This window comes from Spinacia oleracea, chromosome 1 (genome assembly GCF_020520425.1).
Source record: "Spinacia oleracea cultivar Varoflay chromosome 1, BTI_SOV_V1, whole genome shotgun sequence".
In the NCBI taxonomy this organism is placed as follows: Eukaryota; Viridiplantae; Streptophyta; class Magnoliopsida; order Caryophyllales; family Amaranthaceae; genus Spinacia; species Spinacia oleracea.
This window is the reverse complement of record NC_079487.1, coordinates 24,438,460-24,449,146: the sequence shown is the minus strand read 5'-3', so window position 1 is coordinate 24,449,146 and position 10,687 is coordinate 24,438,460. Positions and strand designations below refer to the sequence as shown.

The 10,687-nt window shown below is 36.6% G+C and overlaps 2 long non-coding RNA genes across 3 annotated transcripts in view; one reads left to right on the top strand and one right to left on the bottom strand.

The window, feature by feature from the left end:
• Positions 1 to 660: 660 nt before the first annotated feature.
• LOC110800325 (uncharacterized) overlaps positions 661 to 10,687 on the bottom strand; it is a 28,216-nt gene continuing 18,189 nt past the window's right edge. The window contains exons 2-3 of the long non-coding RNA XR_002536600.2: positions 3,052 to 3,148; positions 661 to 906 (exon numbers count right to left, since the gene is read on the bottom strand). This is a non-coding gene — a long non-coding RNA (uncharacterized lncRNA). The remainder of the gene's footprint in view (positions 907 to 3,051; positions 3,149 to 10,687) is intronic.
• Positions 4,759 to 9,389, top strand: LOC130466307 (uncharacterized). 2 transcript variants are annotated; one of them, XR_008926397.1, is made up of 5 exons: positions 4,759 to 4,801; positions 5,431 to 5,611; positions 6,145 to 6,192; positions 6,714 to 6,966; positions 7,086 to 9,389. It is a non-coding gene; the product is annotated as an uncharacterized lncRNA (long non-coding RNA). The 2 variants fall into 2 exon arrangements; XR_008926396.1 differs by lacking the exon at positions 4,759 to 4,801 and having other exon boundaries at positions 5,361 to 5,611.

Sequence of the window (10,687 nt, the reverse complement as noted above, 5' to 3'; positions counted from 1 at the left end):
CTAAATAATCAAACCAACATAGAAACAACTAGCACTACTACAAAACAGGGCTATAGCAACGGCCTAAATGTGTTGGCAAAGATCCATTAAATGTTGCCATAGACCTATAGCAACAGTTTATATGGCGTTGCCAATAGATGGCGCTGCTATAACTCTATGGCAACAGTTGTGATGTCTTAGGCAACAACATTATAAAACTGTTGTCATATATAGTTATTAATAGCAACGCTTTTATTAGGCAACGACTTTTAACTTTTGCCAACAGTTTTATTATATCTAAGGCAACAATTATTATGTTTTAGTAACGATTATTTAGGATTTTAAACAACAGTTTTATTGCCTAGGCTAACACTTTTATTATCTAAAGCAGCACTATCAATAGTCTATAGCAACGTTTATTGCTCTAATATTGCAACACATTTGAAGTCTATAGCGACATTTCTTGATGCCGCTATTGCGACACTTTTACATGAGTCTATAGCAACGTTTCTTGCTACACTATTGCGACACTTTTATGTGAGTCTTTAACAACGTTTCTTGATACATCTATTGCGACATTTTAATGTGAGCTTATAGCAACAGTTTCATACGCGTTTATTTAGTAGCTCGTTAAAATGAAAATATTATACCAAAATATCCAACTACTACAAATAGAAAACATTTATTTGAAATAAAGTTCTACTTATTATTAAAATAAAATATCCATAACAATCATTCTAATAACAAAAACAAGTGTTAATTTATAAATACATCAATTAGAAAACTAATGAATCTCGAAAAACTAATGGTTCAAGCAATCTAAAAGCTATCTAGTATTTAATTTATTTGCCAAAAATCAGTCCAAAAAATTCAATCTATGCCCTTCTTGCCATCCTTTTATCTACCATTCTCCTTCTATCTACCAACCTGTTAAAAAAAAACAGTCAATATAATAGGAAAATTAATGCATGTAATTCAAATGAAATAATATGATCAATTTTGCAAAACAACAAATGAAAACTACACAACGGCTGCACGGGAAGAAACACAAACACGCAGCACAATTGCACATGAATTGAAGGGCATAAACCTAACCACCCCCCCTACCTGAACAAAACAAATCTGCCAACTAGAACTGAACTGAACAAGCAGCAGATCAGAATCAAAGCCTTATAGAACTGAATAGCAAGCAGAAGATTAGAGCCTTTCAGAACTGAACAACAAGCAGCATATCAGAGCCTTACAAAACTAAACAGCAAGCAGCAGATCAGAATATGAAAAGCTACTAGCAAATAGATGAGCAAATATATAAGCATTTATTCTTGTCAGGCTAATAAGAAGAGTCATGTTATGCCTCTTTCATACTTAAGCTACCCTGCATTCCGATGCATGCTACACCGTGCCGAACTAGAGTTCGGGTTTCATCATTTTATGGGTGGTCTAACAATTCCATGCTCTAAAGAAACATTCTTTGAACTAACTTCTGCACTCAAGTACTAGCAGCACTATACCAACAGCACAAGAGGTTTCAGATAACTAATCAATGATTTCTGGAACTCTCTGCTAAGGTTACATATTCGTTGTCCGACTGTTATGAAGTGGCAGGCAGTACAACAATAGAAAACAACTTGTGAACAATTAACAAAAGGTGATAACAAGTTGTTGACTCTTGCCTTCTGTGTGGATCAGCTGGTGAAACTGTGGAATGTTCTTTGAATTCTCTATATCTTATCACTTGTGGCAGAAGGTTTTCCAACTCTTACATTTTAGCAGGCCCACTCCTGCTGATCTTAGTAATATGTTGATTGAGTTAAGTTGTAAGTAGGAGTTTTGGTGGTTGTTTTGGCTGTTTTGGCTTTGTGGCCAGTTTGTAAAGGCTCTGCAAAAAAAAAGGCGATAACTTAACATAATATACAAAAGCATGTTCAACCAGAAACAAAAACTTGTCCAAATCTCCCTCCGTCCCTAGCTGTAACCACCATTTTTGATTTTGGTATGTATTTATGGTCATATAGTCCCACCACTTAACTCTGCTATCAACTCTCCCTATCAGATATTTCAGTATACAAGGAAAACTAGCAAGAACAATCAAACTTGGTTGTTTAAGTACTATACCCTAGTTAAAATTTATCACCAGCTAAGATTTACACCATATGTCTCATTGCCTCTGAGTTCTCTGACAAAATACACACCTGAAAAAATTCGGGTGTCAGTCCTGCACTCTTGCAGTCTAAAGAATACTGCAAAATACACCAAAGAATTGTATCTGCAGTAATCTTCAACATATTCCAAGCAGGGAAGGATGTGAGGGGAAGGGAATGGGGCCTCTACTCCACGGTCAGACAGTAGTTCAATACATGATGTTATTCAGCATACCAGCTCCCCCAAAAAATATTTTGAATGTCAGGAGTTCGGATCCAGTCTTCGAAAAGCATCCAAATTGGCGTTCACTGCATTGGAAACAAAACCTTCCTATTTATGCAATGTTTTGGGTTCAGTTATGCAATTTTCTTTTTGTTTTGTTTTATTTATCTTGTACCAAACTCTCACAATTATTTCCATTCCATACTTCTATTTCATACATCTATGCATTATTACTACTTAAGCAGTTTAGTATTATTATTTTTCAACACTTTTAAGACTATGAAAACCCCTCAGTCCAGAAAAAAAAAACTTGTTGCAATACTGCCTGGACATTCCAGCAACCAGAAGCCACCCTTGCGAGAAATGCTACACCAGATCAGAATCTGCTAACGGAAAACACAATGCAGACAGACAACCGGGACAAACAACTCCAGCAGAACAAACCAAAACTTGAAAGTGTAGACACCAAAACTGTTGCAATCATTTCTGCAATCAAGCTAGGGTAATTTAAAGTTCACCAAAATGAAGAAGTATTCTCCATAAACATTTGTAAAAGAAGTACTAATAGATTGTATATGTAATTATGATTACTCTCATCGATTGTATAAATAGAGATGATTGAAGTCTCTCTATGAATTCAATATTAATTTCTACAACACAATTAAGTTCAAACATTTTATCTTAAAAGACACGTAAACATCCACTTACCAGAAAAAAATATGATCCATAATATTCTCCTGTAAGTATTTGCCAACACCGTGATACTGTAGTTGATGTGTACATCTCTCATAAAACAATTCCAATCCTATAATCAGAAAATCTTGGCAAGTCAAAGGCAACTACAAAATACACATACACTAACTGTATCAAACATTTGTTCATTTGGGCAAGTGATAAGCATAACTACATAAGTAGAAAGGTCAAAGAAAAAATAGAAAATAAATGCAGCCATCATAAAGAGACTAAACATATTCAGTAATAATAAACCACCCTGCACACTAGAGCTGAGACACTCTTTCACAATGGAACTGAAAGAACCATGCAAAGCAACGACAAAACACAGTAGACCAGAAGCAGACCACTGTAAACCAACCAGAGCTGACTGCTGAGACACTCCTGTAAACCAGAAACACCTGACAAAGAACCTTCCTGGACACCTAAAGACAGAGAGGCCAAAAACACCCCAACGGGCCAGAAAAAAAAAAACCTGAACAGACTAGAATACACCATAAGACACACCAACAGAAAAACAATAGACTAGAATAAAACACCAGAAAGAAACCCAGCTACCACCACACTGCCTGACAACCAGAAAGCACCAGTGTTTCCCATACCCTACAAACTGAAACTGATTATGAGCTTATAGAAGAAAAAATTGGAACATGAAAGTCTATCAGCACAGCAATGAACAATAATTTGGGTTTCTTTTCCTACTAGTCGTGTATTTATGTCTTGAATTTGTCTGTTAAACATCTTTGATAAAAAAATGTATCTGGAAAGTGGCAAAGATAAATGAGCAACTAGAGAAGACCATCCAAGTGGCTTTAAAAAAACAGACAAGAAGCTTATGCTAACTACTGAGTACTGAGCACATGCTTAACGTATAAACTTCAACAGACTGGATGTAGATGATATGGTAATGGAGGGTTTAGCCTTTAGGTTTCTCCCTAGGTTACGGGCATAGTTGTAAATTGCTTCACTCTTGAGAAGATCTCTATTATATAAGCCAGCTCCTGAGGGCTTTATAGTAAATTAACTTTTCGTGTCCCCAAGCGAAATGACCAACATACCCCCTTTCGTTATTTTCGGGTGCTTGCTTGCTGAGCCCCTCACTTTTGTCTCTCCTCTCTCACTTTTGTCTCTCCTCTCGCTTTCGTTTCTAGAATTCTAGGGTTAGAGTTCCTAGGTTTCACTTCCTCGCCGTCGTTCCTCGCCCAATCGCCCCATCATCAATAGCTTCCCACCGTCGGCCTTCCATCGTCTCCAATCAATCTCTGCCGGAAATGGTGAGCAGCCGAGATCTTTTTTCACTTTGAATAACTTTCTTAATTAGATCTTTCAATTAATTGTTGTTGTTTGTTGATTGTTGTTTGTTGATTGTTGTTTGTTGATTTTCCATTCATATAGGTTGAAACATTGAGAAATAGAAAATGGGAAGGGGAAAGATCTCCATTTACCCCATTTTATGGGTTTGATGATGCAGTCGATATTCTGCAAAAGTCGTCATTTTGATTGTTGCTTCGTCTTGCTCCCTCTCTTCTTCGAGATCTACTTTTTGTCTCTCCTTCTATTCAGGTAACCGTTCGTTAATTTCAATATATTAACAATTTCAATAGCTGTAATTGCTCCAATTTCGTTAATTTTTCGGCTACATTTTCTGAATTAAATTGAGCAATTTGGTTTCATTTTCCAGTATAAGACAAGCACGTAGAAGGAGAGCAATTGACGAAATCAAATTGTATGTCAATCCACTTGCCCCATCTTGCATTTTGGTTTAAAATTGTGCGTTAAATTAGGATGGAATTATTTAGGATGAAATGATGGTAGTATATAACATGGTGAAATAAATTGCTGAATTTTCACTGTAGTTATAATTGAGCAATTTGAGAAATAATTCAAAATTGAGCAACTTGATAACATGTTATCCTAATATTTAAACACATGTTTTATATTACTAAGTTGCTCATATAAGTTTGCTAAATTGTGAATTCTGTGAACGAAGGATAGTTTGATCCTTTATTTGTGTTGATTTGAGGTTAAGGAAACTTAATTAGTTTGGGATATTATATATTTTTTGAGGTGATTTTGTTGAATTAAATGGTTCAGTGTTTTTTATTTATCATTTTTGATGTGCTAATTTGATTGGTCTGAGCTTCTGATGAAGCAGATAGCTCCATTTGACTTTGTAAACTATTATTCTGTTTGTTTTGTGGGGGGTTTATTATGCTCAGTTACGCACTATTCAATCCCAGTTTATCAACTATCATTACAATCTAAAGTATTTTTCTTTCTCTGTGTGTCTCCCTCTCTTTCACACACGCAATTATGATATCTAATGTATATATCTTTTTTAAATCTGGGTTTCAGTTACGACAAAGAAGCTGTAGAAATCAGCGCAAAGCTGCTTGAGAAACTACACTGCCTGGAACTCCAGAATTATAATCCAGAATTCTACACTGCCAGGAACTATCGGAAACTTGATGTTGAGTATTTTCTGAGTCAACCCGGTTCCGATCCTGTCTCTATTCTGAATGAGGAACTCCGCGTTGTAAGTGTTCCATTTTTCTTCTATAGAAATAAGTGTTGTTTTTCTTCTGTTTTTCCCAGCAGAAGCTGTTGTGATCTACTGCTGTCTTAGCATTACTGTTGCTAGGTTGTTTTGTTTTTCCTACATTGTTTTGTTTTTGTTAGGTGCGGTCTGTGCACCCTTCTTTGTTGGTTGTTGTTTCTTTCCTTGATTGGTAGCCCAAAGCTTTTGATTACAACGAAGTCCGTGCTAAGTCCAAATCCAGTTCCGTTTTATTGTGACAACAAATATTGCAAGGTTTCAGAATCCTGCCAAATTAAGGAAATTTGTACTGTTGGATGAGAAGTACACCCCTGTCTTCTCCAAACTGCCTAAAAATACCCCTGAGATACACTCTTAAATGTGCATCACTCATTAGATGGCTCGACGCTATTTTGTTCTTATGTGAATTTCGTTCTTCATTTCAAGATATATAAGCTTTTTCCGTGCTTGAATGATGCAGAATCAATGTGTAAACTCAGAGAAGACTCTTTCTCTCAATTTTGATGTTTCAGGTGTTTCATTCGACCGTTCAGATAAAGAGCTTTTCTGCTGGTGAAGTGGTATTCTTCTTTTACTCCGCCCTGTAAATTCATACTTTTGTGCTTCAATTTTAATTTCTTGGTTTTTGTTTTCTCTATTTTAATGTGATAATGAAGTCAGAAGCTTAATTGGACTTGATGAATCCCATATTAGAAGGGTCATCCAAATTGAATGCAAACTTCTATTGTCGAATGTCGATAAAACCCTAAAACCCAAATTGAGCTTCTTTAGGGCATAAGACTTTCTGGGTTTGATATATCTAGCGTTATATCAGCGTGTCCTGCATTCTTATGCATTTGCTTGAATCTTATAATTCAAACTCAGAGGCAAGTTTTGGTTAGTGATGAGAATGTGATTAGGATTCTTAGGTCGACCTATCAATTTCCCTTCGTGAATTCTACGTGAATGTGTTTGATGTTCTGATGTCTTGGGGATCGTCTGGATCTTTTAAATCAGATTTTACATCAGTTGTCTAATCTCCCTCCTGATTTCATTCCCATAGATGAAGAATAAGCTAATGTGAATTTGTGATAAACTGCAGGACATGTTTCTTTCAATGTCCGCCTTGCAGCAGGTCTGTTATGACTGCTAACTGATACCATTAGTGAGCTTCTCAACTTAAAATCCGAATAACAGTTCAAGACTCAGCACGCTTATTAGTAAGTGAGAAAGGACACAATTATTATCAAATGATTGTGGTCACTCGCCTCAAAGTGGTAAATCATGTACGTATGATGCATTTCCTGTGACCTCAGTCCTAACCTGTTCGAGTCTCGGGGCTTATTCTTGCACAGGTAACAGTTTAGCAAACTGAAATGTTTTTTTTTAGGGAAAGCAAATTGAACTATAAGTATTACTGTTGTATGTTGTGGAAATGTGGATGTTAACGCAGTATCTGTTTCTGTTGGGACAGCTCTTTGCAAATGTATGCAAAGTTTGGTGAAGCGGACCCATCTCGGCTACTATTTGACCACCTTCATCCAAAGGGTCTTATTGCTCGGACTGCAATGATATCTTCTTATGCTCAAATTGGGTACACGAGTGAGGCTCTCGATATATTTAAGCCATATGCAATTAGCAAACAGAAACCTAATGATATCACTTTTGTCGGTTGCTATTTAAATAGGGATGATGTATAATTTTCTTTTGTGAGTTGCTATTTAAATAGGGATTATGTATAATTTTTCTTTAGATGAACTTTGTGAACAAATTTTGTGGCATATTATTTTTGATCATTAGTTGTAATAAAAGAATTTAAAGTTCTAATATTATCTCGCACGCATCGCGTGCATATAAGACTAGTAATAACTGTTCTAGCAGTCAATAGTCTCAGCTATTGTTGAGCAGTGTCAGTTGTAAGATACTCCATAGTAACTTGTGACTCCCTTAAACTCTTAAAGTAATAACAGGAAATTAAAAAGGCACCATCTCTTAAGTGCTTGGTAGAACCTGCAAATGCTCTAATTTGTTGATCTACCCTCTCTCCTTCCCCAACTGGTTGGTTAAGCTTACAGACTTACCTCAATCTTGTACAATATAAGCCTCCAATGACCTCGAAAGGAGAAAATCCTTTACAATACAATAAAACTAAAAAAATCTTATTTTCATGTATACTATTGCTAACCCCTACCTCCTCCTCCCCCTCCATTGCACCACCACCCCAGCACCCTTCAACCGTCTTCCACCGTTGCTGGCCTCCACCTATATATATGCTGAAGGAAATAATGCCCTTGGTCCAAGTATGCATATAATGTTAAGTCTAATAAATGCGGTTCAGTATTAATTAACAAGTTAATAATTAAGTGAGATCAAGTGAGCTGAATGCCTAGCTAGAGGCCACTTCAGTTCAAGTGGAATTAATGATATTAATCCACAGCATACTCTTCACTGAACCCGTAGGGTCACACAACTAGTACGTAAACGTATCAAGTATTTAATGGCATTAAATACTCTATCTATGGATATTCGGAATCGACGGATCTTGGTTTCAGTGGGAGCTAAGATCGTCAAAGGCAAGCAAATGAATACTCCGGAAACGATGATATTACCGGAAACGGAAATATGGATCGTATCGGAAATATAAATATTATCCAAGTCGTAGATGTTGCCGGAAACGGAAACATGGTACGTATCTGAAGATATTAATGGAAACGGAAATATTGTCAGAATCGAAAATATTATCGGAATCGGAAAATAATTCCGGAAACGGAAATATTAAATATTTGTTCGAAACGGAAATTAATTCCGGAATCGGAAATATTAAATATTGTTCGTATCGGAAATAAATTCCGGAATCGGGAATTTAATCGGAAGCGCATCGTACGAATTAGCATCGGACGAGGCTTGCTAGACGAAGGCCCAGCACGAAGCCAGGCCCGCGCCCAGCAAGCCAAGCGCCCAAACACGGAGCTGCCACAGCCTCGCCAGGCCCAGCGCAAGGCCAAAGGCGCGCGCGGGCTTATGCTCGTGGGCTGCGAGGCAGCACCTGCTCGTGTGGGCCGCAAGGCCTTCGCGGGTGCGTGCGTTCCTCGTGGTCGTGCCACACTCGTGTTCGTAACGAATCCTAATCCTATCGGAATTCGTGCATTGATTAAATCCTAATCCTAAAAGATTAAATTTATTATTTAGAGTTCTATTAGGATTCTAATTAATAAATCCATATCCTAGTAGGATTATAACTTCTTTCCATAAACTCTATAAATAAGGGCCTAGGCTCACATATTTAACAGAAGATATTGAAGTATTAAAAGGTAAGATTTTTAAGCAAAAATCAGCCAAACATTTGCAACCCAAATAGCCGAAAATCCTAGTAACCTTAAGGGCGATTCTAGTTGGTCAAGCTTAAGGCGGATCCGGACGTACTGTGGACTATCTACGGAGGGACGAAACTTGGAGTCCTAAAGACTTGTTCTTATTCGGTTCGGGCGCAGCTAGGGAGGGCACGCTACAAAGTGTATGCATTTGAATTATGCTAAATGATTCTGTGTAAATAATATGTTTCCTGGCTTTATGGTTTTTCCGCATGATTTATGTTTATTCATATGTATCATAACCTAACAGTGGTATCACGAGCCTCTTATTATTTTCATAATCTAAATTGCATGAACATGGTTAAATTTTACAAATTTGCAAAGAATTAAAAGGGGTGATTAATTTTCGTGATTGTTAATTAATTGCAAATTGCGTTTATTTAATTTTATGTACGCAGTTTTACGGAAGTTTCTTCGTTACTCATCCAAATCGAGTGATTTTTGTGTCAATTCCGCATGTAACAGGCATTCTAAAATTTTGACAAAAATAAGAATTTTCTGCCGAACCCAGAATTCCCAAAGTCGAAGCCTAACTATGACTTTTCGGAGGTTTTAGTTTTTCGAACGCAAAAGTTTGTAAATTTAAGATGTTAAATTAAGTATTTGCGATTCTTGTTGATAAATCTTGAGTTTTTGATTGACCTACTGTATATGTTTAACAATTATGAATGCCTAGACTTGTTAATTATACAACCTAATTTGTAATTATGATTAATTTGTTGAAATTCGAATAATTTAGAATTGATTTGTTTTTCAGAATTAATTAATAATTTAATTAGGTACCAATGATTAAAATCCACCATAAAAATTGTTAAGTTTTTAATTTTTATGACCTAGATTTGAATCCATGTTAATCGGAAATTATAGATTAATAAATTTTCGATTTTTCGCCCTAAAATTATGAAATTAATATGTTTTATTAATTCGTCATTAATTTTAAATTAAAAATTTTAAATTTTATGAAAACGCTCATGAATGTTGCACGCACAAAGCAATGGAAGCTACGTGTTACCCTTAAGGGGTGTTGTATAGTGCGGGCACACGACGACGAGAGCAAGGGAGCTCGTGCCCCGTGCGGTACGAATGCAGCGAGCAACATAACGTGGCGCGCGCGCGAAGCAAAGGAGTTGGTCGTGTGTGCTATGCGATGGGCGAGGGCGAGGGGCAAGGCAAGCGAGCAGTCGCGTATGGGCAGCAAGCGAGCTGCGCCACAGCGCGCACTGCCTCGCGCAGCGAGCGCTGGCACACGCAGCGAGCTGTGCCTTGCGAGGGTGAGCAGCAGCAGACGCGACACAGCACAGAGGCTGCGCGCATCGTGGCCAGCGATGGCTGCGTGTGCGTGTGGCCTATGGTTGTGCGTTGCGTGGTGATGTGCGTACCTTGTGTTACGATTAAATCGTTTTAAATTTTAATTTGAGATTTTCAGTTCGAGTAATTTTAATTAATTTTAAATTTAATAATTTAAATTGTTTTCTTGGATTTTAATTTTGAATATTATAATTATTATAAATTTTAATTTATTCTAATTATTTTACTAAAATTAAAAACCTTGAATTAATTTAAATTCAACTGAAAAATAAATTAAATAAGTGGATTCAGTTATAAATTTATATGAGCTTTAAATTTTAATTAAATTTGTATGTTTCCGGTTAGACTAGAAATACATTTTTATGTTTAAAATTAGTAAAGCATATGAATTTATTGG